Genomic DNA, 13761 nt, shown 5'->3' with positions numbered 1-13761 from the left:
AGGGAGGAGTGGAGCGCTAGGGTTCGAGAGAGAGAGAGAGAGAGAGAGAGAGGAGGGCACGAGGGGTTGGGTGCGGTTGGGTGCGTGGGAGGGAGTGCGGGTTGTGGGTTGGGCGACGTGGGTGAGACAGGCGGGCCGTTGGATCAGGAGCATCCGACGGTGATTAGGCACGATCCGCGTGAGATGCTCCTGGACCAATCAGAATGCAGTATATCAGTACTACATTTTTTGACCATCTAAATTGGTCGTAATCGACTAAAAGTAAGGTGCTAAATCATATTGGCTATTTTATGATCTGAAAAATAAAAATAAAAATAAAATACCTTCTCATGTTTCATCAAATTTGACCTTAGTTTTCAGGAATAATGACAAATCGAAATAAGACAAATATCTTTTAAAAGAGTTAGGAGAAATTAGTTTTTTTAAATCATTTTCCATTTTTAAAGTGTCCAAAATGAGTTTTTTTGTGAAGGACATACTATATATTTGTTGTAAAATTTTACCAAATCAATTTTCTAAAATAATAGGCCATATATAATGCACAACTGCCAAATAGTTGAGTGTCCAAAGCTTTTATCCACCTCTCGTGAAAAAGACAAATATCCGCCGATTCAGCTGGAAACGGGTCAAATTTGAACTGTAGCTGTCTCATAGTTTGCTCTTTATTTTTTCCAAAAATCATTTCCAGCTATCATGCGTGAAGATTCATGGCTTTCAAGCCAAATGATCAATCTTATGGCCACATTCATGGCATAGTTTGTTCAAATGATCTCATATTGTGCACAAGGGTGCATATTGGAATTCCAAACAATGTTGCCTAAGGGAGTTTTCACTTTCTTTGCACGAAAAAACCATTTTTCATTTTCCGAGTGCCCAAAAGGAGGTTTTTTTGTGAAGGAACTACCGAATAATTGTTGCAAAATTGGACCAAATCAATTTTCTAAAATACTAGGACATATTTAATGCACAATTGACAAAATGGTTGGGTGCAAAAAGTTTTGATCCATCTCTCGTGAAAAAGACAAATTTCCGCCGATTCAGCTGGAAACGGGTCAAATTTGAACTGAAGCTGCCTCATAGTTTGCTATTTATTTTTTCCAAAAATCATTTCTAGGTACATAAGTATCTATTTAATCAGAGAAACACCAAAATAATTCCAAGATTCAACCACTAGCTAGGAACGGTCATTCCCGCCGTTTTGACCGCATTTTGAAACGGGCATAAAAAATTCAAAAAAATGAAAAAATTAGGAAACCTTCGCATTGTGTCATTATATGTGACCAAGTTTCCAGGAAAAATAATAAACTTGTAATAAGAAAATTATTTTAAAAAAGTGTTCTCAGAAATGAGCTATCATGCGTGAAGATTCATGGCTTTCAAGCCAAATGATCAATCTTATGGCCATATTCATGGCATAGTTTGTTCAAATGATCTCATATTGTGCACAAGGGTACATCTTGGAATTCCAAACAATGTTGCCTAAGGAAGTTTTCATTTTCTTTGCACGGAAATTTCATTTTTCATTTTCCGAGTGCCCAAAAGGAGGTTTTTTTGTGAAGGAACTACCAAATAATTGTTGCAAAAATGGACCAAATCAATTTTATAAAATACTAGGACATATTTAATGCACTCTTGACAAAATGGTTGGGTGAAAAACGTTTTGATCCACCTCTGGTGAAAAAAACAAATTGCCGTCGATTCAGCTGGAAGCGGGTCAAATTTGAACTGCAGCTGCCTCATAGTTTGCTATTTATTTTTTCCAAAAATCATTTCTAGGTACATAAGTATCTATTTAATCAGAGAAACATCAAAAGTTTTCCAAGATTCAACCACTAGCATGGAACGGTCAAGCCCGCCATTTTGACCGCATTTTGAAACGGGCATAAAAAATTCAAAAAAAAATCAAAAAATTGGAAAACCTTCGCATTGTGTCATTATATGTGACCAAGTTTGCAGGAAAAATAATAAACTTGTAATACGGTAATTATTTTAAAAAATTGTTCTCAGAAATGAGTTATCAAGTGTGAAGATTCATGGCTTTCAAGCCAAATGATCAATCTTATGGCCACATTCATGGCATAGTTTGTTCAAATGATCTCATATTGTGCACAAGGGTGCATATTGGAATGGCAAACAATGTTGCCTAAGGAAGTTTTTATTTTCTTTGAACGAAAAAACCATTTTCCATTTTTCGAGTGCCCAAAAGGAGGTTTTTTTGTGAAGGACCTCCAAAATAATGGTTGCAAAATTGGACCAAATCATTTTTCTAAAATACTAGGACATATTTAATGCACAATTGACAAAATGGTTGGGTGTAAAAAGTTTTGATCCACCTCTCGTGAAAAAGACAAATTTTCGCCGATTCAGGTGGAAACGGGTGAAATTTGAACTGCAGCTGCCTCATAGTTTGCTATTTATTTTATCCAAAAATCATTTCTAGTTACATAAGTACCTATTTAATCATAAATACATGGTATGGTGGCGATACGTCGAGGTTTGGGCGGTGGCCGAGGCCCCCAACTCTAGAGCGTGTAAACTCGCATGCCCGCCGCATGGTCACCGCGTGACCATGGCGTTGCCATGTGTTCTGGGCGGTCTAGGCATGTCTAGTGGGTTGGGCACTCCCCAGGTAGGTGCTAGGAAGAAAATTACAACATAAGATTCTCACGAGGAGACCGATCGATGCTCAAACATGAATTAGCAGCCAAGTGTTTGATTAGCGGCACGGGAAATGTACATGGCTAATGGGAGTGAGTTTTGGCTGAGGATGATCAATTACTAAGAAGACCGTCTTCAAAAGTTTTCAGCTCAAAAGGAGGAGCCTAGGTGGTACTTGCTTTGCAAGCTACCACACTGGACATAAATACGAATGTTGAAGCTCAGCTCAAAATAATGAATGGATTGAGCTGGCATTTGGTGGAGGATGGTTATTTGGGCATAGGAAAGCACTTTAGAAAATGGATACTATTTGGAGATGCCAAAGTGGTACTTCCTTCACAAACTGTTGTTCTGAACAGAATAGGAAAATGAATATTTTTGAATTATTTTTGAACTAGGCAAGGAAAGTTTTTACATATTTGACAAAGATATGACCCAAAGAATTTATGAGATTTTTTGGGGAATTTTGGGAATTACAGAAATATAGGTTGCTTCACAACCTAGGGCAAAACTGCCACATGGACATGACACATAGGCAAAACTGATGAGGTGGCGCCTAGTCATAGCAACCCACCACAATTTACAAGGCTATGACCATCTATATTGGTCGTTAACAACTAGAAATAAGGCAGCGGACTAGCGCTGTTTGCTTTATGACCATTTCATGTAAGGAAATTATGACCTTTCTGACCAAAATGGTCGCAATGGTTTAGGATTTGGAGCCCCTCGAACAGCTTTTGACCAATTGGTCTCAAATGGTCATAAATCTATGACCAATTCTTCCAGGGTCACTGACAGAAGGTCATAAGTGACATATTTCTTGTAGTGAAACCTCGCCTGTCTTCGGGTCCAACGCCCCCCCTATGCGCATATAACCAACTTATGCACCTGGGGGGGGGGGCAGCTCAATGTAACTGGAGTGACCTGTGCAGCCAGCATCTCTTGTTCAGAATTATCCCACTTAGGCATTGCCACCGCGTAGCCACCTGGCTCCAGCCTATGGAATTGCTGCTTTTTTGTGGCATTGCCCTTGTTTTTTCTGGACCGTTCCTTAGATAATGATGATTCCTTGAATTTTACGAAATCGTCCCAGTGTTCTCTTTGGTTCTCCAGTGTTCCCTTGAATTCTGGAGTCTTCTTTCCTGCTTTGACGTAGTCCTTCCATACAGTTTTCTTGTGGTTGTTGAATGCAATTGCCATCTTCCTAAGAGCAGCGTCCTTGACTTTCTCCACATCTGCAGCTGTGAAATGATCTGGTAGGGTGAAATGTTCCATGAGATCTTCTCAAAGCGCTTTTTTGCTCTGTCATCGACAAAAGTAAGATGTGGACGGGGCTTTGATGGCTCTTTCCATTCTTAAAGGGAGATCGGGAGTTTGTCCTTCACAAGAACTCTGCACTGACGAACGAACTTGTTCGCAATGTTCTTAGGCGCTATTGGTTCGCCATTAGTTTTGATGGCATCGATGTTGTACTTTACGCCCTGCTTCAACTTTTTTCCCGGGCCTCGCACTCTGCATGTAGAAGATTTGCTCGATCCGGAGGGCTGAAAAGAAGAAAGATCAATTCGTTAATATATCTTCAAATAATTGAAAACATGTGATGATCACCAGATGCCTGCTTATATAAATATACCTCACCGGTCTCTGTTTTATCAAGATCAACATTTTTCTTCGCCATCATAATCATTAATTTCATTGCCATCATAATCATTAATTTCTTTGCCATCATAATCCATACTTCATCAATTCGGTCATCGCGATCGAATATCATATCATCACCCTCCCCAGTATTGTTCAGATATTGGGAGTCGTCATCTTCTTCATTTCGATTATCTGGCGCGCGAGGGGAGCGTATGATCTCGAACAGGGCCTCTTCTCCCTTTCTGCCGGTATTGTCGGCCATAGCTTTTATTTAACAAATCCAGAAGAAATATAAAACAATTTAGTATTCAAATTACAATATGCATGCATGCAATCAATAAGAGGAAATGCTGAATCATAGTACATAATATGCATCGTCTCGAATAATATATAATCTTGAATACATCGTCTCGAATATTATATATCGAATACATCACTAGCTAGCTAGCTAATACAGATCGAATACTATAGAATAATCTAGGCCACTCGCAGTTCCTGAGGCGCGGGCGGTGGACACCCAAAGAGAAGGAACCATCATAGGATCATAGCTCCGGTCATCTTCCCAAAGACCCTGCTAGGTATTGGAGAACCTGACGTCCATAGCAGCCATCTAGCGACGGACATGCTCGTCCTCCTCCCTGACACGGTAACGCACCACCTCCGACGGGGCCGGCTCCCTTCGCATCGGAAGTGGCCCACGGGAACGCCACCAAAGGAGCTCAAGGTCGACGGGACCCGGGTTCCTCACCAAGCGGCGAGCTCCTAAAGGTAGCACCTCCCAATGCCAGCCCGGCGGAGCCCAGTCCCGGACATGGGTCCTCTGAAGCAGGACGTCGTCGCGAACGGGTCAACGGCGAAGATGCGGGCCGGGCATCAATTAGAACAAATACTATACGACGCAAAAGTAACATTTTTTAAATGATTGGATTGTGATTTCTTATATGAAAATTCTAAATTTATATAACTAAAATTATAAGAAACTAAAAACTAAGATTTTTATAACAATTTGAAATTAATCTAATTCATCTAGCTAAAACTAACATTTCTAAAATTTCCGACATTTCTATAACATTTCTTTATACCATTTGACATTAATCTAATCTGATTAATTAATTCATCTAAAACTTTGTATGAAAAACAGAAAAACAGAAAAAATTAAAAACTAAAAACAGAAAAATTGTGTGTGTATGTGTGCACGCACGTGTAGTGTGAGTGTGTGTGTGCACTTGTAGTGTGTGCGTGTGTGCGCGCGCGGCCGGCGGCGGCGGCGGCGCGGTGGATTGGAGGAAGGAAAGGCCGGGGAAGGGGTTCATAGCGCGCGCGAGCGAGGTCGAGGCGACGGCGACAGCAAGGCGAGGTGAGGTCGATCCAAGGTGACGGCGACGGTGAGGCGAGGGGTCGGACGTCGATGGCGCAGCATGGGGCGACGACGCGACGGGGACGGCGACGGCGCGGGACGGGGGCGGCGACAAGGGGCGGCGGCGACGGAGCAGAGGAGAAGAAGTAAAGGGAGAACTAACGAATTTTTTGAAGTATTTTCTTATATAGAACCTACCTTTAGTACCGGTTGGAGCCACTAACCGATACTAAAGGTCTGTTTTGGCTAGGCGAAGCGGCGGGAAACGCACCCCTTTAGTACCTGGTGGTGGCTACAACTGGTACTAAAGGCACCCCCTTTAGTACTGGTTGTAGCCACCACCCGGTACTAAAGGGGGTGCACTGGCGCAGGTGCGGTGCGGGCAAGTTTAGTCCCACCTCGCTAGCCGAGGGCGCCCCGCACCTATTTAAAAGCCCCGGCGCGGTTGCTGTATCGAACTCCTCTCTATAGCAGGCTTCTGGGCCTAACTCTGCCTCTTATCTCTGTGGGCCTACTAGGCCCTGCGGGCCTGCATCCTGGCCCAACTACAGGTTGGGTTACTAGTCGTATGTGTTGGAAATATGCCCTAGAGGCAATAATAAATTAGTTATTATTATATTTCCTTGTTCATGATAATCGTTTATTATCCATGCTAGAATTGTATTGATAGGAAACTCAGATACATGTGTGGATACATAGACAACACCATGTCCCTAGTAAGCCTCTAGTTGACTAGCTCGTTGATCAATAGATGGTTATGGTTTCCTGACCATGGACATTGGATGTCGTTGATAACGGGATCACATCATTAGGAGAATGATGTGATGGACAAGACCCAATCCTAAGCCTAGCACAAAGATCATGTAGTTCGTATGCTAAAGCTTTTCTAATGTCAAGTATCATTTCCTTAGACCATGAGATTATGCAACTCCCGGATACCGTAGGAGTGCTTTGGGTGTGCCAAACGTCACAACGTAACTGGGTGGCCATAAAGGTACACTACGGGTATCTCCGAAAGTGTCTGTTGGGTTGGCACGAATCGAGACTGGGATTTGTCACTCCGTGTGACGGAGAGGTATCTCTGGGCCCACTCGGTAGGACATCATCATAATGTGCACAATGTGATCAAGGAGTTGATCACGGGATGATGTGTTACGGAATGAGTAAAGAGACTTGCCGGTAACGAGATTGAACAAGGTATCGGGATACCGACGATCGAATCTCGGGCAAGTATCATACCGATAGACAAAGGGAATTGTATACGGGATTGATTAAGTCCTTGACATCGTGGTTCATCTGATGAGATCATCGTGGAACATGTGGGAGCCAACATGGGTATCCAGATCCCGCTGTTGGTTATTGACCGGAGAATGTCTCGGTCATGTCTGCATGTCTCCCGAACCCGTAGGGTCTACACACTTAAGGTTCAATGACGCTAGGGTTATAAAGGAAGCTTTTATGTGGTTACCGAATGTTGTTCGGAGTCCCGGATGAGATCTCGGACGTCACGAGGAGTTCCGGAATGGTCCGGAGGTAAAGATTTATATATGGGAAGTCCTGTTTTGGTCACCGGACAAGTTTCGGGGTCACTGGTATTGTACCAGGACCACCGGAAGGGTCCCGGGGGTCCACCGGGTGGGGCCACCTGCCCCGGGGGGCCACATGGGCTGTAGGGGTGTGCACCTTGGCCCATATGGGCCAAGGGCACCAGCCCCAAGAGGCCCATGCGCCAAAGGATAAGGAAAGGAAGAGTCCTAAAGGGGGAAGGCACCTCCGAGGTGCCTTGGGGAGGAGGGACTCCTCCTAGCCGCACCCTTCCTTGGAGGAAGGGCCAAGGCTGCGCCTCCCCCCCTGTCCCTTGCCCCTATATATATGTGGGGGGTGGGAGGGCAGCCATACCAATGTTCTGGTGCAGCCCTCCCCTTCTCCCAAGTCCTTCTCCTCTCCCGTGGTGCTTGGCGAAGCCCTGCAGGATTGCCACGCTCCTCCACCACCACCATGCCATTGTGCTGCTGCTGGATGGAGTCTTCCTCAACCTCTCCCTCTCTCCTTGCTGGATCAAGGCGTGGGAGACGTCACCGGGCTGTACGTGTGTTGAACGCGGAGGTGCCATCCGTTCGACACTTGGTCATCGGTGATTTGAATCACGACGAGTACGACTCCATCAACCCCGTTCACTTGAACGCTTCCGCTTAGCGATCTACAAGGGTATGTAGATGCACTCTCCTTCCCCTCGTTGCTGGTCTCTCCATAGATAGATCTTGGTGACACGTAGGAAAATTTTGAATTTCTGCTACGTTCCCCAACAGTGGCATCATGAGCTAGGTCTATTGCATAGATTCTTTGCACGAGTAGAACACAAAGTAGTTGTGGGCGCTGATTTTGTACAATATGCTTACCGTTACTAGTCCAATCTTGTTTCGACGGTATTGTGGGATGAAGCGGCCCGGACCGACCTTACACGTACACTTACGTGAGACAAGTTCCACTGACTGACATGCACTTGGTGCATAAGGTGGCTAGCGGGTGCCAGTCTCTCCCACTTTAGTCGGAACGGATTCGATGAAAAGGGTCCTTATGAAGGGTAAATAGCAATTGGCATATCACGTTGTGGTTTTGCGTAGGTAAGAAACGTTCTTGCTAGAAACCCATAGCAGCCACGTAAAACATGCAAACAACAATTAGAGGACGTCTAACTTGTTTTTGCAGGGTATGCTATGTGATGTGATATGGCCAAAAGGATGTGATGAATGATATATGTGATGTATGAGATTGATCATGTTCTTGTAATAGGAATCAGGACTTGCATGTCGATGAGTATGACAACCGGCAGGAGCCATAGGAGTTGTCTTAATTTATTTATGACCTGCATGTCATTGAACAACGCCATGTAATTACTTTACTTTATTGCTAACCAGTAGCCATAGTAGTAGAAGTAATAGTTGGCGAGACAACTTCATGAAGACACGATGATGGAGATCATGATGATGGAGATCATGGTGTCATGCCGGTGACGATAATGATCATGGAGCCCCGAAGATGGAGATCAAAAGGAGCAATATGATATTGGCCATATCATGTCACTATTTGATTGCATGTGATGTTTATCATGTTTATACATCTTATTTGCTTAGAACGACGGTAGTAAATAAGATGATCCCTCACTAAAATTTCAAGAAGGTGTTCCCCCTAACTGTGCACCGTTGCGACAGTTCATTGTTTCGAAGCACCACGTGATGATCGGGTGTGATAGATTCTAACGTTCACATACAGCGGGTGTAAGACAGATTTACACACGCGAAACACTTAGGTTGACTTGACGAGCCTAGCATGTACATACATGGCCTCAGAACACAAGAGACCGAAAGGACGAGCATGAGTCGTATAGAAGATACGATCAACATGAAGATGTTCACCGATGTTGACTAGTCCGTCTCACGTGATGATCGGACACGACCTAGTTGACTCGGATCATGTAATCACTTAGATGACTAGAGGGATGTCTATCTGAGTGGGAGTTCATAAGATGAACTTAATTATCCTGAACATAGTCAAAAGGTCTTCGCAAATTATGTCATAGCTCACGCTTCAGTTCTACTGTTTAGTTATGTTCCTAGAGAAAATTTAGTTGAAAGTTGATAGTAGCAATTATGCGGACTAGGTCCGTAAACTGAGGATTGTCCTCATTGCTTCATAGAAGGCTTATGTCCTTAATGCACCGCTCAGTGTGCTGAACCTCGAACGTTGTCTGTGGATGTTGCGAACATCTGACATACACATTTTGATAACTACGTGATAGTTCAGTTAAACGGTTTAGAGTTGAGGCACCGAAGACGTTTTGAAACGTCGCGAAACATATGAGATGTTTCGAGGGCTCAAATTGGGATTTCAGGCTCGTGCCCACGTCAAGAGGTAAAAGACCTCCGACGATTTTCTTAGCCTGCAAACTAAGGGAGAAAAGCTCAATCGTTGAGCTTGTGCTCAGATTGTCTGAGTACAACAATCATTTGAATCGAGTGGGAGTTGATCTTCCAGACGAGACAGTGATGGTTCTCCATAGTCACTGCCACCAAGCTGCTAGAGCTTCGTGATGAACTATAATATATCAGGGACATATATGATGATCCTTGAGATATTCGCGATGTTTGACACCACAAAAGTAGAAATCAAGAAGGAGCATCAATTGTTGATGGTTGGTGAAACCACTAGTTTCAAGGAGGGCAAGGGCAAGAAAGGGATACTTCATGGAACAAACAAATCAGTTGCTGTTCTAGTGAGGAAACCCAAAGGTGAACCCAAGCCCGAGACTAAGTGCTTCTGTAATAAAGGGAACAACCACTGGAGCAGAATTACCCTAGATACTTGGTAGATGAGAAGGCTGGCAAGGTCGATAGAAGTATATTGGATATACATTGTGTTAATGTGTACTTTACTACTACTCCTAGTAGCACCAGGGTATTAGATACCGGTTCGGTTGCTAAGTGTTAGTAACTCGAAATAAAAGCTACGGAATAAACGGAGACTAGCTAAAGGTGAGCTGACGATATGTGTTGGAAGTGTTTCCAATGTTGATATGATCAAGCATCGCACGCTCCCTCTACCATCGAGTTTGGTGTTTGCGTTGAGCATAGACATGATTGGATTATGTCTATCGCAATGCGGTTATTCATTTAAGGAGAATAACGGTTACTCTGTTTATTTGAATAATACCTTCAATGGTCTTGCACCTAAAATGAATGGTTCATTGAATCTCGATCATAGTGATACACATGTTCATGCCAAAAGATATAAGATAGTAATGATAGTACCACCTACTTGTGGCACTGCCACTTAAGTCATATCGGTATAAAACGCATGAAGAAGCTCCATGTTGATGGATCTTTGGACTCACTCATTTTTGAAAGGATTGAGACATGCGAACCATGTTTGCTGGTAGATATGCATGAAGAAACTCTATACAGATGGATCGTTTGGACTCACTTGATATTGAATCACTTGAGACATGCAAATCATACCACATGGGCAAGATGACTGAAAGCCTTGTTTTCAGTAAAATGGAACTAGAAAGCAACTTGTTGGAAGAAATACATTTTGATGTGTGCAGTCCAATGAGTGCTGAGGCGTGTAGTGGATATCTTATGTTCTTACTTCATAGATGATTTGAGTAGATGTTGAGTACATTTACTTGATAAATCATGAGTCTGAATTATTGAAAGGTTCAAGTAATTTTAGGGTGAAGTTGAAAGATCGTCGTGACAAGAGGATAAAATATCTATGATATGATCATAGAGATGAATATCTGAATTACGAGTTTGGCACAGAATTAAGACATTGTGGAAATTGTTTCACAACTAATACAGCCTAGAACACCATAGTGTGATGGTGTGTCCGAACATCATAACTGCACCCTGTTGGATATGATGCACACCATGATGTCTCTTATCGAATTACCACGATAGTTTATGGGTTAGGCATTAGAGACAACCACATTCACTTTAAATAGAGCACCACGTAATTCCGATGAGATGACACCGTATGAACTATGGTTTAGAGAAACCTAAGCTGTCATTTCTTAAAAGTTTGGGGCTGCGACGCGTATGTGAAAAAGTTTCAGGCTGATAAGCTCAAACCCAAAGCGGATAAATGCATCTTCATAGGACACCCAAAACAGTTAGGTATACGTCCTGTCTCAGATCCGAAAGCAATGGGGGATTGTTTCTAGAATCGGGTCCTTTCACGAGGAAAAGTTTCTCTCGAAAGAATTGAGTGGGAGGATGGTGGAGACTTGATGAGGTTATTGAACCGTCTCTTCAACTAGTGTGTGGCAGGGCACAGGAAGTTGTTCCTGTGGCACCTACACCAATTGAAGTGGAAGCTTATGATAGTGATCATGAGACTTCAGATCAAGTCACTACCAAACCTCGTGGGATGACAAGGATGCGTACTACTTCAGACTAGTACGTAATCCTGTCTTGGAAGTCATGTTGCTAGACAACAATGAACCTACGAGCCATGGAGAAGCGATGGTGGGCCCGGATTCCGATAAATGGCTCGAGGCCATAAAATTCGAGATAGGATCCATGTATGAAAACAAAGTGTAGACTTTGGAAGAACTACTTGATGGTCGTAAGGCTGTTAGGTACATATGGATTTTAAAAGGAAGACGGACAATGATGGTAAGTATCACCATTAAGAAAGCTCGACTTGTCGTTAAGATGTTTTCCGACAAGTTCAAGGAGTTGACTACGATGAGACTTTCTCACTCGTAGCGATGCTAAGAGTCTGTTGGAATTATATTAGCGATTACTGCATTATTTATGAGATCTTGCAGATAGGATGTCAAAACATTGTTTCCTCGACGATTTTCTTGAGGAAAGGTTGTATGTGATACAACCGGAAGGTTTTGTCAATCCTGAAACATGCTAATAAGTATGCAAAGCTCCAGTAATCCTTCTGAGGACTGGAGTAAGCATCTCGGAGTTGGAATGTATGCTTTGATGAGATGATCAAAGATTTTGGGTGTATACAAAGTTTATGAGAAACTTGTATTTCCAAAGAAGTGAGTGGGAGCACTATAGAATTTCTGATGAATATATGTTGTTGACATATTGTTGATCAGAAATGACGTAGAATTTCTGGAAAGCATATAGGGTTATTTGGAAAGTGTTTTTCAATGGAAAGCCTGGATTAAGCCACTTGAACATTGAGCATCAAGATCTATAAGGATAGATCAAAACGCTTAATGGTACTTTCAAATGAGCACATACCTTGACATGATCTTGAAGGTGTTCAAGATGGATCAGTTAAAGAAGGAGTTCTTGCCTGAGTTGTAAGGTATGAAGTTAAGACTTAAAGCTCGACCACGGCAGAAGAAAGAGGAAGGACGAAGGTCGTCCCCTATGCTTTTATCATAGGCTCTCTACAGTATGCTATGCTGTGTACCGCACCTGAAGTGTGCCTTGCCATGAGTTAGTCAAGGGGTACAAGAGTGATCCAAGAATGGATCACATGACAGCGGTCAAAGTTATCCTTAGTAACTAGTGGACTAAGGAATTTTCTCGATTATGGAGGTGGTAAAAGAGTTCGTCGTAAAGGGTTACGCCGATGCAAACTTTGACACTAATCCAGATTATTCTGAGTAGTAAACTGGATTCGTATAGTAGAACAGTTGTTTGGAATAGCTCCAAATAGAACGTGGTAGCTGCATCTACAAGATGACATAGAGATTTGCAAAGTACATACGGATCTGAAAGATTCAGACCCGTTGACTATAACATCTCTCACAAGCATAACATGATCAAACCCAGAACTCATCGAGTGTTAATCACATGGTAATGTGAACTAGATTATTGACTCTAGTAAACTCTTTGGGTGTTAGTCACATGGGGATGTGACCTTGAGTGTTAATCACATATCGATGTGAACTGGATTATTGACTCTAGTGCAAGTGGGAGACTGTTGGAAATATGCCCTAGAGGCAATAATAAATTAGTTATTATTATATTTCCTTGTTCATGATAATCGTTTATTATCCATGCTAGAATTGTATTGATAGGAAACTCAGATACATGTGTGGATACATAGACAACACCATGTCCCTAGTAAGCCTCTAGTTGACTAGCTCGTTGATCAATAGATGGTTATGGTTTCCTGACCATGGACATTGGATGTCGTTGATAACGGGATCACATCATTAGGAGAATGATGTGATGGACAAGACCCAATCCTAAGCCTAGCACAAAGATCATGTAGTTCGTATGCTAGAGCTTTTCTAATGTCAAGTATCATTTCCTTAGACCATGAGATTGTGCAACTCCCGGATACCGTAGGAGTGCTTTGGGTGTGCCAAACGTCACAAGTAACTGGGTGGCTATAAAGGTACACTACGGGTATCTCCGAAAGTGTCTGTTGGGTTGGCACGAATCGAGACTGGGATTTGTCACTCCATGTGACGGAGAGGTATCTCTGGGCCCACTCGGTAGGACATCATCATAATGTGCACAATGTGATCAAGGAGTTGATCACGGGATGATGTGTTATGGAACAAGTAAAGAGACTTGCCGGTAACGAGATTGAACAAGGTATCGGGATACCGATGATCGAAT

This window comes from Triticum dicoccoides, chromosome 2B, assembly GCF_002162155.2.
Source record: "Triticum dicoccoides isolate Atlit2015 ecotype Zavitan chromosome 2B, WEW_v2.0, whole genome shotgun sequence".
NCBI lineage: Eukaryota > Viridiplantae > Streptophyta > Magnoliopsida > Poales > Poaceae > Triticum > Triticum dicoccoides.
The sequence above is the reverse complement of the archived record's forward strand: the minus strand, read 5'-3'. Positions refer to the sequence as shown.